Source organism: Hippoglossus stenolepis, chromosome 9, assembly GCF_022539355.2.
Source record: "Hippoglossus stenolepis isolate QCI-W04-F060 chromosome 9, HSTE1.2, whole genome shotgun sequence".
Taxonomy (NCBI): Eukaryota; Metazoa; Chordata; class Actinopteri; order Pleuronectiformes; family Pleuronectidae; genus Hippoglossus; species Hippoglossus stenolepis.
The window spans coordinates 257,209-265,480 of record NC_061491.1 but is presented as its reverse complement, the minus strand read 5'-3'; the positions used below and the strand labels follow the sequence as shown (position 1 = coordinate 265,480).

At 42.9% G+C, this 8,272-nt stretch overlaps 1 protein-coding gene across 2 annotated transcripts in view; it reads right to left on the bottom strand.

The window, feature by feature from the left end:
• The window catches only part of zfr (zinc finger RNA binding protein), a 1,162,720-nt gene that overhangs the window by 913,461 nt on the left and 240,987 nt on the right, over window positions 1-8,272 (bottom strand). The window lies entirely within an intron of this gene.

Here is an 8,272-nt window from a genome sequence, read left to right as displayed (position 1 = left end):
TAAAGCTATATTTATTTTAATATATTTTTTATTTTAACTTTATTTATTTTTAAAAGTTCCCTGGTATACACTGCCAGGTTCAATTTCTTGTCCACTATTGTCCCTTGACCTCTTCTCAATTGTCCAGCCAAAACTCCTTTCTTCTCTCCTTTTCCTGAAATGGCAGTGTGCTCTTAGCTGGATGAGTATTGTTATGTCAGCCTCAAGTTAGCCAAGTATGTTAATGCAAGCAGTGATCTTCTCATTACAAGAAGCATTTCTCCTATTTCTACCTGTAAGGCTTACACTGGAGTGTTCTTCATGGCCTCAATATAATTTGCCCTATTCTATTTGCTCCCCACTCTCTGCCCCTCAGAAACCTGATAATGTTTAGGACCTTGTTACATTTCTGTTCTATTTTTTTCCTGATATGAATGTTCCATGTAAGCCTCTTGTAAGAGCCATTTTTGTTATTGTTATGTTTTGTTAAAACTCCCACCACTTGGGGGAGTAGTGCCGCTGTCAATGAGGCAAGAGGTCAATATAATCAGGGTGCTCACTTGACACAGGTGTTGCTGGTAAGAAGCAAACAGTTTTTGAAGTGGAGGCCATACTAAATGATCGTCCTATTACAAAGTTGTCTGATGATCCTAATGACCTTGAGCCAATAATGCCAAATCACATTCTTTTGATGAAAGGAAACCCAGTTTTGTCTTCAAACCAAAGCCAGCATAATTGAAAGACCAGTGACAAAGATTTGTCTTCTTCGTCTTCTTGTTTTTTTAAAACTCCCACCACTTGGGGGAGTAGTGTCGCTGTCAATAAGGCAAGAGGTTAATATAATCGACACTTCGTCATTTTTGCACGCGTCTAAACAAATAATCAGCAACCGTGGTGGCTTCTTTTGATTGGTAAAGGGGTCACTACACCTCTTCTCAAACCACACTTGAGATACTTGAAACACTCCACTCTTTCTAATTTGTATCCGTTCAACCTAAGATTGATTTGACTTTCGATTTTCTTATTTGTAAAAAGAAGCTAACTTTGTTTTACCCACTGAAAATCTAAAACCCCATTCCTGTGCCTACACTTCTACCTTCTTAATATTTTGTTGGATCTTTTTAACAATAAAATATTTTCCTTTAGTCCCCTTTTCCACATAACTCCATTATCTGCAAATAGTGAAACCCAAATTGACCTGTCTACCTTACTAAATATTTCATTTATCATAATCAAAAATAAAACTGGACTAATTATACTTCCTTTGAGTGTTCTTTCCCTACTCTGACTGATTTAAAAAACTACTAATATACCCATACATTTTCCTTCCTATTATAATTGGTGCAATCTAATTATTAAGCCATTAAATTCCATTTATTTAAATAAAAATAGTAGATAAACAGCAATAATTAAATTTACTAATGAATTGACCAAATGTATTAAAAAACTATGAAATTGACGCCCTTACATCCTCATCATCTTTAAAAACCTGCTGGATTCATATTTATGTTTCTGGATAAACGGGGCTTCGCTTCATCTGCAACAATAATCAGAATCAGAATTACGTTATTCATCCCAGGGGGAAATTGGGTTTGTTCCAATAGCTCCATGCAATATTAGAAATATAAGTTTATAAGATTTACAAAATATATAAAATAAAATATGAAATATGTACAATATGTGCGTTCTGTACATTGAGTGTTTATTATAAGCATGGATATGTCAGATATTGCTGGCATTGTAATAAGTGTTAAAACACTGTTGTGTCATAATCTGCAGGAGTGTGTGTGTGTGTGTCTGCTAATCTCTGTCCCTCTTCACACACGAACTGATAATCACATGTGTTCAGTTATTAATCGATGATGTCGGATCATGTCTCCGGATCGTTCTGGTCACTTTAACCCTGATGTCCTGACTGTGCGCGTCTCATGTTGTGTATCAGGTTTAAACATGTGTCTGATAAACTCTAGATAAGAGAAATGTCCACAGCTCTAGTGCTCAGCTCTGTGCAGGACACAGCATTCAGCGCTTCAGTTATTACAGCCCAGGTTTAATTTAAACATCGTCACTCCGGAGCACACATTACAGAAAAGTGTGTTTTGTGTCTTCCACCTTTGTCGCCTTCAACTTCTGCTGTTGTGAGTTTCTTGTGTTTTTTACCTTTTGGGGGCGTCTCTTATAACTTCAACTGTTCAGCACACCGCTCTCTTCATGACCAACGGATTTCCTTATATGGAGAAATAGAGGCGTGGCTGTATGCTAATTGTAGAGAGTGGACACGCACCTGTCGATTTAGAATGATTCTGATTCACAAACATAAGCATGGTGGTAAGAACAAAATCAGCTGGTGCGCAAGTGTCATGAATTCGGCGGCGATTTTGCGCACGCACTTATTTTCTGAGGAGAGCAAGAACATTTCTGCGCACATGTTAGTAAATGAGGCCCAATGTCAATAAATACAGCCACTACACTCTTTTTTAACTTGTGCCTTCCAGATTTCGTGCTCTAAACATAGTACTGGCTCTATTGTGCTTCTTCCTTTCCTAAAACCGCTCTGATAACATTTAAACTCACCTTCTTAGAACTATAGGCCTTTAACTCCCTGCCAAACTAGGATCTTTCCCTGGTTTAAACATTGGAACAATAATTTGTTCTTTCCACTGGACCGGCAAGGATCCCTCTTCCCACACCTTATTATATAGTTTTAATATTACTTCTTCACCTCCTATGTTGAGGTTATTTAACATACAATAGTTTTTAAAAATACAATTACATAAGTATATCAAATTATATAAAATAGATCAATATGTAAAATATTGAGATACAAGTTAGCGCTGTCAAAGTTAACACTATAATAACAAGTTAACGCAAATTCCTTTTAACGCCACAATTTTTTTTGACGGGCGATTAACGCACGCATGTTTTGTTATTATAAAACGTATATAATCACAGCCCCGTATTTGTGAAATTAGGAAGCGACAGAGCAGTAAAGTTGTGGATGGCAAGCAGAAACAAGCCTCAAATGGATAAAGAAAAGGGTCTTTTGAATGGCAAGTTCAGCTTCAAAGCCAAGCCAGGTGGTTCTCTCGACAAGACCAAAGTTATATGCATTTATTATCGATGTGAAATGAGTAACCACCGGAGTACGTTGAGTCTTAGATACCACTTGCTGGCCAAGCATTCAGCTGATGCAGAGAGCATTGTGATTCGCGATTGTGTGAATAATAATCAAGCCGTGAAGAAATAACAGCATGTATGATGATTTCAGTGTCTTCAAAACTCAAGATCGATCTGATCCTGGATATATTCCTGAGATGGTAAAAACATGTCTGAAAAAAGTTTGTTAACATGGCTCTCAAAGTGTTGGCTGGGATCAAACATGACACCAAGGTTTTTGGCGACAGACCTAACATTGTTGGATAGAGGACCCAGAGATGACTGAATTTGGGAATGTAAGTGTAAGGTTTCGTACTAGAACTGGGACCCAAAAGCACAACTCGCAGACAGAGTTCAGTTTTCAAAAAGAAGAGGTCTTTATTACCAGGTAAGCGTTCAGTACACAGGGAGTCAAAATCAGCAGGCAAAGGTATCTGAAACGTGAGGCAAAAACGAGGTCAAACAATCCAGGCAAACGTGGTCGAGAAAACATGACAAGAGATAAGACTTGGTGAGATCGCTGGAACGCTGCGTGCAATACGAGACAAACTGGCACAGGACAAGGGGAAGACACAGACCTTATATACAGACAGACATCAGCTAAACTACACACGTGAAACACATTAGGGAGGGGAAGCCAATCTGTGAGACACACGGGGGGGTAGGAGTGATGCTACCCTAGCCCTAACAGAGACAAGGGTGAGTATCAAAATAAAACAAGAAGTGACATAGAACATGCAACAGGAAATGGTGTGTGAGTGTAATCATGACATGAAAAAAAAAAAGGGTCGACTCCAGATGACCCAGGTACATCAGGGTGAGAGTCATGAAAGTCTTTGATCAGTTGTGGATCCATGATATTACTGGCCGATGTCTATGACCTCTCCTCCGGTCCGTATCCTTCCCAGTCAACCAGGTATTGACGACCATGCCCCCGATGGCGGACCGCCAGGAGTTTCCTGACGTTGTAGACAGGACCGCCGTCGATGACTCGGGGGGGGAGGAGGGGTTTGGAGGCGGGGACTTCTGGACTGTCCTTGACGGGTTTGATGTGGCTGACTTGGAATGTGGGATGTATCTTGAGGGACTTGGGAAGTTTTAATTTTACAGCTACAGGGTTAATTATCTTGGACACTGGGAAGGGGCTGACAAAATGTGGTACTAACTTAAGGGGTACTCCTGGAACGTTGAAGTCCTTAGTGGCCAACCAAACCTTCTGCCCGACCCTGTTCTCTGGAGCATGAGAGCGGCGACGATCTGCAAACTTCTTATATGTTGTAGATGCTTTTAACAATGACTGGCGGGCTCTATACCATGTGATGTAGCAACGGCGAACCAACACCAGGGCAGACGGGACGGAGACCTCCTTCTCCAGGGTCGGGAACAGAGGAGGCTGTTAACCAAAGACACAGTGGAATGGTGAAAATCCAGTGGATACACATGGCAGTGAATTGTGTGCCCCCTCCACCCATGAGAGCTGCTTGGACCAGGATGAGGGATTCTGGGCGGCCAGGCATCGAAGTCCCGTCTCCAGTTCCTGGTTCATCCTCTCCGTCTGTCCATTAGATTGCGGATGGTAACCAAACGAGAGGCTGGCTTTGGCCCCAACCAAACTGCTGAATTCTTTCCAGAATCGTGAACAGAATTGAGGGCCTCGGTCTGAAACAATGTCTCTGGGGAACCCATGCAGGCGAATGACATGGGTCAAGACCACCTCCGCGGTTTCCTTGGTGGAAGGAAGCTTGGGCAAGGCAATTAAGTGTGTCATCTTAGAAAACCGGTCAATGATGGTGAGTATAGTGGTGTTACCTTCAGAATTAGGTAACCCAGTGACAAAATCCAGGGCGATGTCGGACCAGGGATGTGACGGGATGGGCAGCGGTTGGAGCTGACCAGCTGGGGCCTGGTGAGAGGGTTTGCAACGGGCACAAGTGGGGCAGGCCGACACGTACTCCTTGATCTCCCTCTCCATGCTAGGCCACCAGAAACATTGCCTGACCCTGAATAAGGTGAGCTTGATTCCTGGATGACAGGCAAGAAAAGAGGCATGACACCAGTGGATTACCTCTCAACGAAGCACGGGAGGTACAAACAGGCGATTGTCGGGACAGCCATCAGAGACCTGCAGGTTCTCTTGGGCACGAATCACTCTCTCCTCCACCTCCCAGGAGACTGCCCCTACCACACAATTAGTAGGGAGCACTGGAACGGGAGCCTTGGGAGAAGAGTCAGGGTCAAAAATACGAGACAGGGCATCTGGCTTGACATTTTTAGAGCCTGGGCGATAAGTAACAATAAAACGGAACCGGTTAAAAAAGAGGTTCCATCTTGCTTGTCTGGGTCTCAGTCTTTTTGCGGAACGAAGGTATTCGGTCCAAACCAGAAATGGAAGCTCAGCCCCCCTTTCAACCAGTGTCTCCACTCCTCCAGGGCAACCTTTATGGTGAGTAGCTCACGGTCCCCTACATCGTAATTCCTTTCGGCGTTGGACAGTTTCCTAGACAGAAACGCACAGGGATGAACATTATTATCAGACACTGACCTCTGTGACAGGACTGCTCCAATGCCTACGTCCGAGGCATCCACCTCTACAATGAACTCACCCTCCGCTATAACAAAACCTATAAATGATCAATCAAATTTTATTTGTATAGCCCATATTCACAAATCACAATTTGTCTCATAGGGCTTTAACAAGGTGTGACATCCTCAGAGACAAGCGTGAGTATCAAAATAAAACAGGAAGTAACATAGAACGTGCAACAGGAAATGGTGTGTGTGAGTGTAACCATGACAGTAAGTGATCTGGGCCAATAATGAGAATTTCAGTTTTGTCAGAGTTCAATCGAAGGAAATTATTTGACATCCAGTCTTTAAAGGGCCCATATTTTAAACCTTTCTGGGATTTAATTTGAGGTATTGGTACCCCTAAGATGATATATCAGTGGTTTAAAGTTGAAAAAACTGCTGCAATGTGTATTTCCATGTCCTCTCGTAATGCCAGTGTGGCACCCTGGAGCCTGGGCGGCAGACTGATGGCACTGCTGCAAGGCCGCAATAACGGGACCAGGCGCCTGCGACACCGAGGGTGAATCAAAAAGAGAGGGCCCGAATGCGCCGAAGAGCTCTCAATAGCATTTGCGTATCACGTTCATCCCCAAGATGCCAGGGACAGAAGACACAAAACCAGGGGGGTTTTTGACAACAAGAATCCCACAACGGGGCATCAGCTTGCCACATAGTTCCACATCAAGCTCCAAGTAGCCTATATATGGAATTGCTAGACCATTCGCTGCTCGCAGCTGTAGCCAGTGACAAGACCGAAGGCGATCGTGGCCCCAAGGTGCAAACTGCTCCAGAAATAAGCTTTCAGTAACTGTGGACACCATGGAACCAGTGTCCACCAAGCATAGAGCAGTGACTCCTCCAATCAAGACATTAATGTTTGGACAAGCAGCAATTAAGTCAGCTGTTATGCCTTCCCGTGAGCCTGTAGACTCCCCAACTGTGCTGTGACTCTGCAGCTCAGTGGGCTTCAGTTTTCCGATTGGTGGGAGGAATGGGACGGTACGGTGGTGCGTGGGTTCGACCCAGCTACTGAATTAGCAAGGCGTCGAAACGGAGCCCGCTCACCATCACACTCCCGAGCAAAATGTCCAGGCTGCTGGCACCTTCTACAGATTAAAGGACCACCACGAAAAGTCTGACCTTGGGAGCGAGGGGCCTGCAGAGAGGCTACCGTCTCGGTGAGCTGGTTAAGCTGCTCCTGTTGACACTTCATAAGGTCCATCAACTCACTCAAACCTGGCCCCGGTGGAGTAACATGATGGTCTGGGGCTGCTTTGGTGCTGGTAAAGTGGGAGATTTGTACAAGGTAAAAGGGATTTTAAATAAGGAAGGCTATCACTCCATTTTGCAACGCCATGCCATACCCTGTGGACAGCGCTTGATTGGAGCCAATTTCCTCCTACAACAGGACAATGACCCAAAGCACACCTCCAAATTATGCAAGAACTATTTGGGAAGAAGCAGGCAGCTGGTATGCTGTCTGTAATGGAGTGGCCAGCGCAGTCACCAGATCTCAACCCCATTGAGCTGTTGTGGGAGCAGCTTGACCGTATGGTACGCAAGAAGTGCCCATCAAGCCAATCCAACTTGTGGGAGGTGCTTCAGGAAGCGTGGGGTGAAATTTCTACAGATTACCTCAACAAATTAACAGCTAGAATGCCAAAGGTCTGCAATGCTGTAATTGCTGCAAATGGAGCATTCTTTGACGAAAGCAAAGTTTGAAGAACAAAATTAATATTTCGAATAAAAATCATTATTTCTAACCTTGTCAATGTCTTGACTATATTTTCTATTCATTTTGCAACTCATTTGATAAATAAAAGTGTGAGTTTTCATGGAAAACACGAAATTGTCTGGGTGACCCCAAACTTTTGAACGGTAGTGTACGTAATGTAAAAAGTTGAAAGTGTAGTTTGACCTAATGAGTCACAGTATTTTCGCCAATACTCCCTTTTTGTCTTATTTATTACCTTTCTCACTATTGCTTATTTTCTTTTATAACCAATCAAATTTTGAAAACATAAGTGAGTTGTTTCAAGACCTCAAAATCCTTATTTCTATTCTGTATAGATAGATAGATTAACATCTTTCAGTTTTCCCTCACTTACTGTTTTGAATTCGATCCAATCTGCCTCCTCAAAATACCATCTCCCTTCTCTTTTATCTTGTTCAATTCTTTCTATTCCTATGTTTACTAATATTGGGTAGTGATCGCAACCTAAAGTGTCTTCTTTTAAAACCTTCCATTTACTTACCGCACCCGAAGCTTGTGAGACCAATGTGAGATCGATTGCAGATTCTGTACCCTTCACCAAATTCACCCCTGTCCTTGACCCATCAGTTACACACCAACCCCTTCTCATCCATTATTTCCTCTATGATTTCTCCATTTGAGTCATCCTGATTGCCCTACAGTGTACTCTGTGCATTGAAGTCTCCACACCAGATTATATTCCCTCGACAGTGTTCCAATAGTGACTCTAACTTTCCTTTCTAATTGTTTTCATGGATTATAGAAATTCATTATTTGAATACTTCCTGTATTGGTCCATGCTTTGACAACTACTGC